Genomic DNA, 16,503 nt, shown 5'->3' on the forward strand with positions numbered 1-16,503 from the left:
GCCTACAAAATCTTTCTGTATTAACTCTTTCCTATTCAAATTGACATGTGCTTCTCATGGTAAGGTTTAGGTTTCACTCCTGTCAGACTATTCTTCCACTGAGATTTAAACTATCAGATGAGGTTGGGTGAGTAAAACTTGCCAAGAAAAAAAAAAAACTTAAATTTTCTTGGCAGATTCAGCCTTTTTCTATTAATGTTGAGATTATTTCTTCAACTATTTTGTTGCAAATATTTATGACTCCATATGGAGCAACAGATGTTTAAGGGAAGGCATGGCAGAAAAGACTTCTTTTTCAGCAATTACTCTACCACTTGTTGTCATACTGTAGGTGTTTTTAAGTGCCTCTCTTTGCTCACTGCCCTGTCCTCTCACATACTGTAAGAACGTCAGTTTACATAATTAGTATAATAATTTCAGGCCCTATCTATACACAGAGGGGAGTAGTACAACAGGCGGTAAAGATCAGGGAGGATGGGGAACTACATGCATCGTTCCCTCAACCCTATTGGAAAATCTGCTCAGAAATTAATATAGTGCAAAGCTATATTAGCTCCTTAGTGGAGGAAACCATCCCCCCATGCCTTTAAGAGATATTCTAGGGGCTACACCCAGCGGCGGAAGCCATACCAGGAGCCATGCTGACAGGGAACCAAAGCAGACCAAGAGGTATCCAGGGGACATAAGGTTTTAGACTTTGAATTCTTTCTTTCAGAGGAGTTGCCTGCTGTGATGTAATCAGAAGGTTCTAAGAAAACGTCAGGGGATAAAATTTAAAGCAATTCCCTTTCTCGACCCTGAACCAAAAGAGGCAGTGATCTGGCTATTCATTAACATCTCATTCACTGTAATAATAATTTGGCTGTTTACCACATATAAACAACATATTTTTGTAAAGGTTTTCCATTTTGCCACCATATTCTTTCTCTTTAGCCCTTTCTTCTATAGTATCTATGGCAACAATGTTACCAAACAGAAGCAAGGCTGCAATATTTTAGATAATGCAGCGCTAACCTTTTAAGAGTAACAAAACTTCAATAATTTAAAACTAAAAATCAAGTTGGGAAAATTTCAATATTTTTCTTATTTGCAAAAGCAAATCTACTGTATAGATCCTTCCTGATCCCCATGACATCCAGGGCCTAATTTTAACCCAACATTGCATACATGTTTACACTCCTACTTGGCACCCACACGGTTTCATCTGAAACGTTGGGGATTTGGACACAAAACTGGCTAAATAAATGCATCACAAGTTGTCTACCTAGCCAAGTGTCCATACAAATCCCAGCTTTGTATGCGCATGTGGTTGTGTGCTGAAAACAGTCCTTCATTGGCTCCTGTGAAGTCTATGCTACTAATCTCTGTTCAAAACAGACTGGAATCAAGACACTTGGTATCTTCCAGGGTTCAGAAGTAATCAAATCTGCCACAGGGAAATCTAACAGGCTGTGATATTATTTTTGTAGAAAAGAATGATAAGGAACATCATCATTCCTTGACATCAAAACATGGAGACTGGATATGTCTACACAGCTCAGGTTGACAGACTCAAGTTAGTGAAACTCACAGGTAGAGCTCTGAAGCATAGGGAGTGGGTGGACTTTGGAGCCCAAACTCCAGCCCAAGTTGCAACTTTAAAGTACTGTCTACACAGCTATTTTTACAGCAGTGTTAGCAAGATAACCACCAGTTGGCACCTCTAGGTGCAACCAGAATATAAATAATAATTAGTAATTACAAGCCTCACAAAAAAATTCCCTTCTAGGTAACGAGTGCAAGCATTATTTTGCGATAGATTTGTTTCATATATAAACACTTTACATTAGATAGTTTATGATAACACACTTGATATCTCACATCTCTTAAAATGGTGCCCTACTACTATCATTATTAATTATTATTATTATTATTGTTGTTAAGTTCTATTTTTAATGTAGGTGCATCAACAGCAGTTAAACTTTCAGAATCCTTCAAAATATCTGAAGCAGTCTGAAGACTGTATTTCCTACTCCTGGGTAATTATTTCTGTTGTATTAAGGTTTATTTTACAACTGTATGAAATAGGTTATAAAGAACAATTCTGCTATTATGTCCTCCGCTGCTTAGGCTTCATAAATATTATATCCCACACCATACATTAAAGCCAAGCAGTGGAGAAAATAAGAGTGGTAGTAATCTCCTCCACTGATGTAAAGTACCCTTAATAAAATAGGGGTGTATAACAGTCAGGAACAAATTACTCAGGTCTGCTTTAATAAAATAGTACCCTTAAAGCAGTATTATTCTTAAGGTACTGACATTCCCATTGGTGCTGCAACTGTATCCTTTCAAAGCAGTATAGCCTGTTAAAATAGCAAGATATCTTTTTGCAATAGAGTGTTTGTGTCCAAGCAGATAGAAGGTTTGTAGAGAATGCATCCAGGGAGCCATAAAACTGGTGGGAAACATATTTCTCTGTGGTATTTTAGTACTTTGAAAAATTCAATCACTGGGAAAAAATGTTTTGCTGTAAACATCTGAAGAGCCTTATAAAAGCAATGGCTTCCCACAGCACCTGCTTAAATAATTTTAAGAGATGGAATATGTCTTTGCTTATCTTCTAAAACTCATAGAGAGCTTCTCCTATTAATTTCCCTGGTGCTGTCAGGCCAGGGCATTTTTAATCAGGAAATAATTATTAGTGGAAATAGGGGGAAATTCCCTAGCATGATTATTACATTTTTAAAATCAAGCAAGTCTCAAAAGTGATTACTAGAAAATCCTTTACAATATGATTTGGACTCTACTTTTCGCGTTATTTAGAAGTGTATGTATACACAATAAGAATGATCTTTCCACAGTTTCCTTGCTGTAACGCAGGGAAGGAATTCTAAACATGGCCAAAAAGGAGAATAGCATTCTGTTCATATATTCCAGCATTTTAATGTACTCTATCTTAGTCATGCATTGGTTTTACATACACTCACAGACATGAAACATGAGGCATTATTTCCTTCTGAGTTTACCTGCTATCATCTTTAATTTAATAGGTAAAGTAGAGATGCTATGTCATGGACACTGCCGGTAGCATGCCTGACATAGAAAGGCTCAGGCTGCAACCTTATTAAAAGTTTACATTTTATTAAACTTCAGAGTAAAACTTAAATTACCTACCAGCTCCTCAATCCCTACAGGCTTTTTATCTTCTGTAGACTACTAAGTCCTATGGGAATCTAGTCATCTGGACCTAGGGCTACCAGATAACAACTGTGAAAAAATGGGACAGTGGGTGGGGGGTAATAGGCACCTATATACAAAAAAGTCCCAAAAAACAGGACTGTCCCTTTAAAAACGGAACATCTGGTCACCCTATCTGGACCCTAACATTGTAAGTATCCAACCTGGCCTTTTTCCTGGGAGGAGGCTCTCGTTCACCTATGGTGGACGACTTATGCTAGCGCCTGATCACAATTATGCTTTAATCACAGTGGAGAACTGTGAAATTTCCAATTTATTTTTATAAAGAAATATGCGTGATTCAGTTTCCCTCTCACTTTCTACTGTTACTCACCAGGTAATAAAGGTGGCAAAGGGTTAACTTCTTTCTTGAAATAAGAGGAGCTATTCAATAACTGATGAGAAGTCACTTAGTATGAATGGGGTATCAGTAACTAACATCACGAGGAGGAAATAACTGCAAATCTCTAGACAGGTAAACAAATTTGCAGAAGTACCACTCCCGGGGGAAGTTGCATATACAGGTTTTGACCAGGTTCGAGAGTCCCAGCAGACAAAGGACCAGGAATTGTATAAAGTGGGCAGCCCGCTATAGAGGAGGAGTCATCCCCATTGGATCCAAGAATTCATGAGACTTTAACCAAGAGCAACAAATCCTGCTGGAACGGTTTGAAGGACGTTGAAGCCTACCAGGGTTTCCATGTGGAAGACTGATGACAGCTGGTAAAACAGGCATGCATATAGGGTTACTGTCTTCAAGATTTGTTTTCCCTGTAATGCGTTTGTTCTCAATAAATACTTTGCTTTGTGAAGGGTGGCTGGTCACAGCCCAACCCTGTCACAGCCCATGGAGACAGCAGGACAACAATTGCTGTGTGAAACTCAGACTTGCTAAAGTGATCACCGTGACCTGGAGGAGGCACTTGCCACCTAATTCCCAATCTGGAAAGAGAGCAATGAAAGTTCCTGCCTGGAGAAATGTGACAGCTCCAGGCCTGAAATATGAGTGGGGGGGAAGAGTGCTCTCAAGGAGCCCACAAAGGGGTCAGAGGTGCTGTTATTCCAGAACGGTGACAGCTCCTCCCTCCTCCAGTCCACAATGCTTGAGTTTGGATTAATACTCTAAACCATAGGCTCTCCTACCACAAGGCTGCCCTATTCTTAAAGCTTTGACATTAAATCTCAGTAACAGGATGACTAGTGGGTTCAAATATGTCAGTACTACAACAGCTTCCAGTTACTAATTTTCAGTTACTAATTTGTCAGTCTCTAAGGTGCCACAAGTACTCCTTTTCTTTTTCAGTTACTAAGAGCTTCCTATGTTTATAACAAAGTCAGGGCAGAACTCTCTCACCAAACAATCCTCACGTGCTACTCCAGAGAAAGGCAAACTCTTCCTATCTCTCAGCTAATCTGCCAAAATGGAAAATTCCTTCCTGACCCAAGTGGTTGATGGGATCAGTATATCAATAAAACCAATGTGAATGTGAGCAAGAGTCAAATGTTCAAACCTTACTGCTTTACAATCCGGTAACTGCTCAGGCTACTGGTTCCCAACTCATTCCATGCTCTTCAACAAGGTTAGTACCTACCAGAGACCATAGTGAGGGAAGAAGAGTAGAAAGAAAAACCTGAGCAGGAAGAAGATACACCTCCCCCTCTCCCCGATACACACATCTTGACCTCTATCTGTTATATCCACAGGTGAAACAGAGAGTCACGATGGGTTTAGTCATGGGAAGGGAGGAGGCTACCTACTTCCTCCTGGCATCACCCTGGTCGGGGTATTGTAAACACTGTACACAACAGTGAATGGCAAGTATACAACTTTTTATCTGAATATGTCATTGGAGTTTCAGAGTAGCAGCCGTGTAGGTGTGTATCCACAAAAAGAACAGGATACCATTAACTTGAGTTTGAATAGAGACTTGGAGTGGCTGGGTCATTACACATATTGAATCTATTTCCTTAAGTTAAGTATCCTCACACCTTCTTGTCAACTGTCTAAATGGGCCATCTTGATTATCACTACAAAAGTTTTTTTCTCCTGCTGATAATAGCTCATCTTAACTAATTAGCCTCTCACAGTTTATATGGCAACTTCCAACTTCTCTGTTTCTGTATAAATATACTTACTACATGTTCCATTCTATGCATCTGACGAAGTGAGCTGTAGCTCACTTAGCTTATGCTCTAATAAATTTGTTAGTCTCTAAGGTGCCACAAGTACTCCTGTTCTTTTTGTCATTGGAGTGATTCCCTGTACATCAAAAAGTGTATCAGATGGAACATCCCTTAACTAATAACAAATTAAAAAAAGAAAAGGAGTACTTGTGGCACCTTAGAGACTAACCAATTTATTTGAGAAAAGCTTTCGTGAGCTACAGCTCACTTCATCGGATGCAATAAATTAAAAGATATTTTACATGCTAATAGCTAAGACCAAGGATCCTAGGCTTTTCCTGTAACATTTGATGGCCTAAACAATTAAAAGAGTGCAGGGAGGTGAATTTCTAGGAGTTGATCAAAACAATGTTTATTACGTTTCAGAAAAAAGTTAGTTACCTGGTAGGCCCTGACTCCCTACTGTCTTTCTCTCTGTGTAGGCCCTAAAGGCCCATATGGGTCTCTGTGCCCAATTAGCTATGCCCTAGGCCTCAAACTGCAAGCCAACATGAGGAGAAACAGACTCTTCTTTCTGTGGGATGCTTATGTTAATGTTTGGCAGTAAAGCTCAGCCCCACATGTACATTCCATTAATAATGTGCCAACATCTGCTGCATGCAAAACACAAACACCTGAGCTCCGGTCTTGAGAGGTAAATGAAGGATGAATAGTATTAACTATTTTGTTCAAACACATTTATAATGATGAAATGCTCGAATATCTTCCGTCACTGGTTTGGTGTTACTTTTTAAACAGCTATGCAATAGGGGAGTTTAGCGGAGTCTGAGTTTTGCTAATCTTTTTCAAGTTTCATGAAGTATTTTCCATTAAGGTAGGCTATTATTTTTCAAGGGAAGTTAAAAAAAACACACGAGAGACATTTCTTATAAATGGAAACCTTTACATTCTTGTTTAAAATTAGTTCTTGCCTGGATTCTAGATTACAGCGGAATATAATTTTAAAAAATAACTACTCATGCAGACATGCATCATCCAAAAGTACAGAAATTGTGGCACACTGATGCAAGTGATCCTTTAGTGGGACATTTCCCAGGTAAGGTGGGGAGTATATTATCTCAAGTAATATTGTTTGATATTTGTAAACTGTATTAATTTTTCTATTTCGTGGATAAATGCAAACATCCGTTTAATTTTCAGGGTTTTTTTTAACACTACTACTACTCATGGGTTTTAATAACCAATCCTTTGTAAACTGACTGGCTCATTTCAGAAGTATTATATTCCCCCTGCTTTGACACTGCACACCACTTGGGTGAATGGCTGACATATCCGTTCATTATAGTGCAGGAAAATGAAGCTTAATGAATCCCACCCAATAATAGCATACTGTATCCATGTGTATGCCATCTTACAGTTTCCCCTGTAAAATTGAAGTGTTTGCTCAGAAATTTCTCTCTTGAAAGGACCTTTTATTTTTTGTAATGTTTAACAGCCTTTTTTCTGCTCTTGTCGCCCTTCAGTGTTGCTCAGATGGCAATCTTTTATTTCTTGTGCAAACTCATTTGGATGATACAGGATGGGCTAAAGCTGCGTGTTGCTATTTAGAGTGTAAAATATGTAAAACAGTTCTTACACACTTGAGCAAACACAACGAAACGTAAATTTTTAATTGAAGATTATTAAAAAGACAGGGCTGTGTTTTCTAAACTGAAAGTAGTATTTCTGAAATCAGAATCATCAGATTTTTTTAAAATTCTGAAACGTCTTGATGCTGTTCACATTGCCTCTTGAGTGCCAATGGTTTTACAAAGGTTTCTGCAACCCAGTGCAACAAAAAGTAGCTGGGAAGCTTGTGCAAACATGCAAGTCACTAGTCACTCAGTCCCCAAGCAACCATTAAGTACTGGATCAGAAAGTTATCAATCTTGATTGTTACCCATAAATGAATTTTTAAACATTTGTTACAAAAAGTGGAAAAAACAAACAAACCAGAGGCCACTCACTGTTCAGATTAATGAAATAGCATGTAACCTCTCAAACAATTGTTCTCAACAACAAAAGTTCTTAATTTCATGACCTAGGTTGTTTGGGTTAATATGCTTTAATAAAAACTATTGACTGGAAATGCAAGTTGTACTATTTCTGACACAATTTCCCACGTAAATTGATCACTCAGTTTGGAGCTAAAAGAATTAAGAAACTCTTCCTGTAATTTACCTGCACTGATAAATATTTGACCCTTTGCCCAAAGAAAACCTTTCAAAAATAAGACTGTCCAGAAAAACTAATGTGGAAAAAAATAAAATAAAGGAAGCAGCAATCAAAATAATCTTGGGTCCAAGCTAAGTATCTGCTGCATGGGTGCTAAATGCAACCGATTGGATTTTAGGTACTCGCACCTTACAAGACACAAATGATATAAATGATTAAACTGGAATCAAGTCCACTGGGCCAAATTGTGCTCACCTTATTCGTATGAGAAAGTCCCAAAGATTTCATTAGGTCAGTGGGCCCGAAGGGTATATGTACATGGATATAAAAGACTCATGGCACAGCCACGGGTGGCCCAGGTCAGCTGACTCGTGTTTGCAGGGCTTGGGCTAGGGAGCTAAAAATTGTGGTGTAGACATTTGGGCTCGGGCTGGAGCCTGAGCTCTGGGACCCTCCAGCCTCACAGTGTCCGAGAGCTCAGACTCCCGTCTTAGCCCAAACATCTACACAACAATCTTTCAGTCCTGGAGCCCGAGTTCTGCAAATCCAAGTCATCTTACCTGAGCCAGCTGCGGGTTTTTATCCCCATGTAGACATACTCTAAGTGATACCACTGGAATAACTCGTGTGAAAAAGGTAACTTGATTTAATTCTCATTTTTCTTTCTCAAAAAAATCTAGATTGTTCCTGAAATGTAGGCAATAGAAACTGATAATCTCTATTAAGTGGCAGTATGAAGAACCCTCATTAGCTTGAAATACATGGATTATCAGTCAAAAAAGAAATAAGCATGGAGCAGATGAAAATGGCAATCTGCTATAATTACAAATAATGTTACGTGCATGACTGTATCTCAAGAACTGTTACAGGATACTTGTAAAAACAAATTAATTTATATTCATTCTAAAATAACGTGGTCCATTACAATGATGTATTTTGGAGCAGGAAAATGTCACTTGTTATGTCTCACATTGTTTCTGGTCTATCCAGTGAATCAATATTTATTTTGCTTTTTAGAAAGTGCAAATTTTTGCTTGCAAGTACCAAAAATTTATATTGTATAAAACTCAAGTTCTACTTCAAATTCTTTCCTCTAAAATGCATAGTTGATATAAATTGGATGTTTATTACTCACTTTGTATGAACAATTGCCTTTTTTCCCCAGGTACATTTGTTAAAAGTTACATAAAAACAATGAGCCAAATTCTCCTCTCAATTACATCTATTCAGCTCCACTGAAGTCAATGAATTTGCACCAGAATAACTAAGAGAAAAATTCAGCTCACTATTCCAAATATAGCTGAAAACACGTATTACTTTATCTTTAATTCTTTCTCAGCTATTCTTCATCAGGCAAGAAATAGCACATATGCTGCTAGGCAGTCAGGACCAGAGATAGGAACAGAAATAATGGATATGCTACATCCACTCAGTTAGTTGGACTCAAATTCTGCATTCAGTGTACATGCGCAGTTCCCACCTAAGATTAGTGCAAAGGTTTCCATTGACTTTCCTGGGCAAAAAATTGGTTTCATTTTCTTTAATGGAAGTTGTGTGCACTAACTTTCCCATGAATAATCTGTTTACAAACATATTACATGTATTCACAAACACACAAAGAAGAGTCCAGTAGAATGTCTTAAGTAATCCTAGCTAGGGGGAAACTCTATTCAGAATTCAGAGTAGCAGCTGTGTTAGTCTGTATTCGCAAAAAGAAAAGGAGGACTTGTGGCACCTTAGAGACTAGCCAATTTATTTGAGCATAAGCTTTCGTGAGCTACAGCTCACTTCATATTCAGAATGGAAGACAAATTGTCTTGATGGGCTACAATGTGTGAACTGAAGTTGTGGTTATAGGAGACCACTGCTTATGGTGAAGTTGCATTACATTAGAGTTTACTGTATTTTGATTATGTCTTTCTCAACAGAACTAGCATGAAAAATCATTCATCTCAAAGACTGCAATGTGCATCTGCAGGTAGGAACAAGGCTGAGTGTCTCTTGTCTGCCATTCTTCAAGAAATTATAGTTTAGGGCTTGTAAGTGGGAAAATGCTCTGTTTAAGATTTAAGCCAATGTTTTCAGAAATATCATATATTGTCTTTATTGCTGAAATAACAACCCCCACCCCAAAATATAATAGCAAGTAATGCGCTCATTGCCCTTGGCAGCATCATTAAACTGGGCAGTGAACTACTTCAAATAGCTGAGAGTGTTAAACATTAGTTCTGCCTTAAGTAGGTTGATTTTAACAGCCAAATGTGCACTGTAGTCTATCTGAGCAGTAAAAGCACCTTTCAAACTTCATTTTACAGAAATGTTAATTACCAGAACAAACCATTGAAGGCAATAAATAAATAAATAAATAAAAGTAATTATTTCAACAGATGAAAGGAAACAGTAAATTAAGGCTTCTGGTTTAAGAGTGGTGCACCAACATATCTGTTTTAAGGAAATGTCATTAGCTGAAGGCACCATGGAGATGTTAATCTTTTCATGTTTTTCTCTCTTTTGTCTTTTAAACATGAGACTGGGGTGTAAGAAAGAGCTTTAAATCTTTAGTCAACATGTGATAAGCCTCAGAAATACTTTACTGAAAAACAGCAACATAATGGTTTCGAAATGTCTAGTTGTCTATTATGATGACACCTAAGAAGACATTACAATACTGTGGCTTACTGAGACCAAAAATAAGATATGTGGGCTTCTTTTAAGTTTATCAGATGACTGGTAAATAAAATAAAAAATTATACAATTTGGAAAGGCAAGCCATATCAGAAGTGAAATACTTTAATGTGTTTTGATCTAGTAACTTCTATACAAATGCAGTATGAGAGAGAAGAATGAAAAGAGAGCGGGGGAAGGGGCAGTCTTGTGTAGTGATTCCCTTTGCTACCAATGTGTGTCCCTGTAAATATATATATTTTTTAATGTTAAGTGAGGAAGGCAAGAGACTAAGACATTAGAAATATGGAAATTTAAACTAATGCTATTTCAGTTCATTAGAAATTATTACCTCGAGAAAATCTTGTCAAATGAAGAATATTAAACTCTTTGAAACATGAAATACATTTTAACATATAGTGATTTTTGTGTATGTTAGTGTTGTTGGCACAATTTAGGAATCTGCTTAGAAAATTTTGTCTTTGGCTTCCAAGAAACATTGATTCCCAGAGGAATTTCAGACACATATTTAAAGAATTTTTAAAATAAAATTGAGATTCTGATTTCTGTGTAGATGACTCAAATATTGCTCATTATTAAGAAATACTTTGTTATAAATGAGGTTTTGAAAATAATTTCATTTCTTTATACTTTGCTGCATATGCTTTCTCAAATTAGCCATTCATCCAGATCTCTAAATGGGTAATTTCTCTCATATGTTTGTGAGTGCAACCAGGTGTACATGCAAACTTTACTGGTGCAATTTTGGAGGCTGTTTTGAAAATTTGGCTCAAATGTCAGGGCAGATTCAGTGAATGTGGCTCACTGTGTGCGGAAAGGTGGAAATCCCAATTAATTAACAGAAATTGGCAAATGTTTTTGTTAATCATTTTACACTTATTACAGTTGTTTGATCTTGTCTTTCAATCCCCTCTTTTTGTTTTTTTCCCTCATATTAAAGCCCTCTAAGATATTTGGGTAGATAAAGTGGTGATAGTGTATTTTATATACCCACATGTATAAATAAATAGACATATATACACACACATACACCCCTCTGAATAAGTCAGAGGTAAGAAAAAAACTGGATTTGAAGGTACATCTGGAGTAGGTGAAGAATCAGAGAAGGGAAAGTCTGAGGGTAGGAGAAGATAAGTTTTGGTAGGGACCTGGACATTTCCATGCTCCCCAGATTTTGATATGGAAACTGACAAAACCCAGTTCACATTTTAACTACATCAGTAATGTTTTGGTCATTTCAGATTTTTTTTTAAACAGATGAACTTAAAAAGTATTAGTCATATTAAAAAAAAGAAATCAGTAGGAACAAACAGTAAGGATAAATTATTTTCAATAAACCAAAACATCTGGACAACATCTTTTGAATATCAAGTTAATTTAGTTTAATTTTGATTAATATTGTATTTGTATGTATATTTAATACAAACTCCTTCACTCCTCTGAAGAATATTGCAATATGCATGAGAGCATACTGGAAATACAGGCTTATACAGTAACTGAAACAATGACAAAGCCCGTCAATGATATTGGCACTAACGCCTTAATTCAACATGCTTGAGCCAGCATTACTGAAGTTATGTAAGTTATGTAAGTTTTGAGATTCATTTCAGTGGGATCAGAATCAGACCTTGATTCTTAGGCTATGTCTACACTATGCACCTTTTAGTGACACAGCAGTGCCGCTAAAAGTTGCGCAGTGAAGCAGTTCTTCCCGACGACAAAAAAATTCCACCCCCAACGAGTGGCGGTAGCTTTGTTGGCAGGAGAGCTCTCCCGCTGACAAAGCGCCGTTCACACCGGTGCTTTTCATCAGTAAAACTTTCGTCATTCAGGGGGGTGCTTTTTTCACACCCCTGAACGACAAAAGTTTTACCGACGAAAGTCCAGTGTAGACAAAGCCTTAGTAAAATCTGCTATGATGCTTGCAAAAGCTTGAAAGGAACGACTTTTCTGTTGAGGAATAGAACCATCATTTGGCATTGACCTGTGATAACTACCAGGCCACTTAAGCTTTCAAATGATAAGTCCTAGTGTCACTAATACAATTTAGCCATATTGCTCCTATGAAAACATCTGTATCTAATATTTCAGTAAGTGACTTTTGTAAGCCAACAGACTAAAATCATAAGTTTTAGCTGCACCCAGCAAGGTATACTTATTTAAAAATAAATGTGAAATTCACTCTTCCACAAAAGAAGCAGTGTCATGAGAAAACTTAGGCTTTAAGTTTTGTAAACGCTGCATTTTCAATATTAGAGTGTCAGTCTTCATTCACTCTCTGACAAGGTTGTCAATCAAACAACAATCTAGTTTTGTTAGACTTTAACCAAAGATCAGAGCAATGATACTGCTGAGTTCACATTATCTTCCCAAAGATAACTGCTTGAACACTTTCATAGTGCTGCATTGATAATACTTTTGCACCATTCTTTCCAAGTAAATAAAACACTACAAAGTTTGGCAGTCCTTCTGGGTTCCAGTTTCAGCCCTGATATAAACTGACACCCCCCAACACACTCCCTCCCCCCGCAACTGCTAGCTGTGAATAGTAGGACTTGCATTCAGTTAAACTTATGTCAATTAAAAAGAAAATGAAGCATGCTCTCTGCCTCCTTGAAATATACTGAATGTCTTTTATTCAATAACAATAGTTAGGCAATAAAAAGAAGAGAGAGCAAAATGTGGTATATCATCGTTTTGCTTCTGACTTTAGCCCAATGGCAAATGAAAGGCATCCAAAATCAATTTCAAGAAGCTAATAAATTCAGTCTGTGAAAGCAGTGAAACTATAACTTTTGCAACCTCATCATCAAGCTGATTTGTAAGCAAAGCTGGATCCAATTCCTGAACATTATGTCACCTACATTTTCAGTTTCAAGCAGGTAACAGATCATTTCTACACAGCTTATATTCAGAGGCTAAACATGTTTATATCTTCTTTCCCCAAACATATGTCCTGGTAATATAATAAAAACCTAAATGGTCTATGTATAGGAAATAATCATGCCGATCACTATCAGTTATTTCTTCCAGTGATAGAAAAGAAAGGTGAAGCCTGATGTCTGAAGCCAAATGACTGAGTGTTGTGCACAAACTCTCCATGGTCCTCAAAACAGACCATTTACTGGGAACTGGGATTTGCGTTTTGTTTTGTTTTTTAACGGAGTGAAACACTCACCTGCCATGCACAGTCTCAAAGAATAGACAGCACTTTCTAAAGGGGAAATTAATATAGGTTAAACTGCAATTTAATGAGAGATTAATCTTTGAGGTGCTGAGTATACTCATTTCCCAGATGTATAGATTCTGATCTTAGTTACACAGGACGATTTCAGACACACACATGTTCCATGCTACCACCGCTACTGTTTTTTCAGACCCAGCTACATGTAGGGATAATAAAAGATGAACCACACTTATGTAAATTATTTTGGAGAATTACCTTCTGTAGTTGCATTTTTTTCTTCTGTTTGCTCATTTCAGTTCTTCTTTAGAAGCAAAATAGGGCAGAAGTGCTTTTTGGTGTATCCTTTTGTAGGTCATTTATAAAATAACAAAATGTTCACGTTAATGCATAATGGATTCACTCTGATTTTCTGTACCATGCTTCCATGCTTGTGTCTTTATTTCCCAAGGATCCACTGCTTAGTTGAATGAGTGCATTGCCTGCCCTGTATTTAGTAGAAAACTAAAAATCTGATCACACATTGGCACATGGCCAGGGTTTAACCAGCTGTGTGTATGAACAAGAGTTTCAAATACAAGCAACAAGAGTCTTCCTTTTGATAAGGAAAAGCAAAAGCTACGCTGATAAATAGATACACCACTCAGCAACAAAGGCCACTGTAGAAGCAAATCCTGCCCTAGCGCTTGTGGCTACAGAGATGCCTCTAACAGTGGAACCTATGCAGCTTAAATGTGCAAGGGTAGGGGCAGGATTCTGGGGACATAGAGGTGGTCTGCTGGTGTAAAACTCAGCTGCGTTAGGGCCTCCTGCACACCTCAGAGATCCCCCTCTTTCCCCTGCTACACTCCCCACTTGGCTCCACAAACCCCACATGGAGCAGGGCAGCATACAGCCTGGTACTCGTGTTGCCCAGAATTCAGACCTAAATATAGAGTACACTGGAGCATGGGTTGTCCACCACCAGCTAACATTTTTAAGGGTGATAAACTTTGCCTAAACTAGGTATTAACTGGTTTTAAACAGCACTTCACTGAAACGTGTCTGCTGACATTTTTTTAAACAGTTTTTTCCTACTTTAGACAAGGACTATGGGACTGGTCCTATAAGGTGCTGCCCCCTTTGTGTAGCTCTCACCAGGTGTGTCTACACTGCTATTAAAAACCCGCAACTGGCCTGTGCCAGCTGACTCAGGTTCATGGGGCTCATGCTCAGGGGCTGTTTATAATTGCAGTGTAGACGTTGGGGCTCAGGCTGTGAGTCCGTGCTCAAGGAATCTGCAAGGTGGGAGGGTCCCAGAGCTCAGACTCTAGACCAAGCCCAAATGTCTATGCCACAATTAAATAGCCCCTTACCCTGTGAGCCTGAATCAGCTGGCACAGGCCAGCTGTGGGTGTCTAACTGCAGTGTAGACATACCCACCAGGTGCTTAAACTTCTAGGTGAGTACACACTGAGTGTATATCATTTAGACATGAGACAGACATTTTATTGTTTTTCAAATAATTTTCATAACCCAACATTTGTACAATTGTACAAGGTGTAAATCCACTTCAATTTTTTGAATTATTAGTTGACAGATTTTCAGATTTATGTATGCTGATAGCCCTGAAATTCATTTCGATTTATGTAGTTTTCATTTTTATTGCTTAGAAAATGTAAGGTTAAGTAGCTAAACTTTTCTGAATTTGCTTGCATCTGTGACTCAAATGCTACGTTGCAAAGGGTTATCTTAAATTCATCTCTTGGTGAGAGACTGGTGATAAATTCAATTTAAGACATTTATAAAGACAACATTTTATCATAACCTTGGGAAGACTAATAATATATTACTATATTAAAGTAATAATCATAACTGGGCCTAACTCTTCACTTAGTTTTGATATTGCCTCTATTATTTATTCCTTGGAGGAGAATATTAACACAGTAGAGTTTGCAAATTTCCGCTAATGAACAAGAAAAGTTCATTGGAAGTACTGAATTTTATGAATTAGAAAGTAAGCAAATTAGATAGAAAACAAGCCACATGCATCAAAACTCATTCTGTTTTTATATTTGACAATAGTTTATTTCCAATTATTTATGACAATTTGAGATAGGAGAATTAATTCTGCTTAGTTTTTATTCAAACTTGAACATTAATTGATGAGTTCATATTCCCCACGCTGTGAAAAAAAAAAACTGTGAAGAAAGAAACAGAGATTTTAAAAATTTGATGAAAGAACACTGAAAAATGGAGCTGAGAGCAGAATAGTGTAAAATAAACACAATGAGAGTATGATAGTGAGAGACAAAATCTTATGAAAAAATAAATACTGAGTATTCATCACATACACTGTGGATACCACTTGTACCAGCATTATATTTGGGCTGCTCATTCCACCCTTATACATAGCACAGGCTCTCTCTAGGCAAAAACATAGTTATTTTAATTGCATCACATTTGGGGTAAAAAAACTAGGATCCTAATCCTTAGATCTGGTGGAACTATGGTGGATACAGGACTCAAGGATACCCTGCAGCAACTGAGAGCTGGTTTAGCCCTGAGCACCACTCAGAACATCCTCAGGGCTGCTTTAAATTATGCTGACTGGTAACAACCCTCTAGCAGCAGTTCTACTGGTTAAGGATTGCCAGAGGACACAGCATTCCAGCCACACCCCCTCCTGCTTCCAATTTGCCCCCTACCAAATTTGCCAAGAGCAGGTGGTATGGAGCTGCTATGCTGTTTTCATGCTACCTGGGGACTCTCCTGGCTGTTCAAGCCCATAATCCGTCCTCTGAGGTGGGACAGAGCAGGGCAAGGATCTACCTGTGAGACAAAAAAATGTTTCACACACTAGTTTCATCATCAATCCTCAAAGCCAAAATGTCTTTAGTGTGGTTCAAAAACCTCAAACTTCATGAGGTTTGGCCATCCCTAATGACAATATTTGGTAGTATACTAGTAAATGTTCTGCACTACATTTTGAAATGGTAATGAAATCTGAATAATATGAGACCTTATTACAGGTCAATATTATTAATTCTTTGTAGAGAAGAAGGTGGAAGAATTTTGCTGGATTTTGAGTGTGCATT

At 37.7% G+C, this 16,503-nt stretch overlaps 1 protein-coding gene and 1 long non-coding RNA gene across 6 annotated transcripts in view; one reads left to right on the forward strand and one right to left on the reverse strand.

Moving 5' to 3' along the window:
* LOC122461604 overlaps positions 1–5,034 on the forward strand; it is a 621,770-nt gene extending 616,736 nt beyond the window's left edge. For both annotated transcript variants that reach the window (XR_006283608.1, XR_006283609.1), the window contains one exon: positions 4,924–5,034. This is a non-coding gene — a long non-coding RNA (uncharacterized LOC122461604). The remainder of the gene's footprint in view (positions 1–4,923) is intronic.
* DACH2 (dachshund family transcription factor 2) overlaps positions 1–16,503 on the reverse strand; it is a 474,848-nt gene that overhangs the window by 31,231 nt on the left and 427,114 nt on the right. The window lies entirely within an intron of this gene.

This window comes from Chelonia mydas, chromosome 9, assembly GCF_015237465.2.
Source record: "Chelonia mydas isolate rCheMyd1 chromosome 9, rCheMyd1.pri.v2, whole genome shotgun sequence".
In the NCBI taxonomy this organism is placed as follows: Eukaryota; Metazoa; Chordata; order Testudines; family Cheloniidae; genus Chelonia; species Chelonia mydas.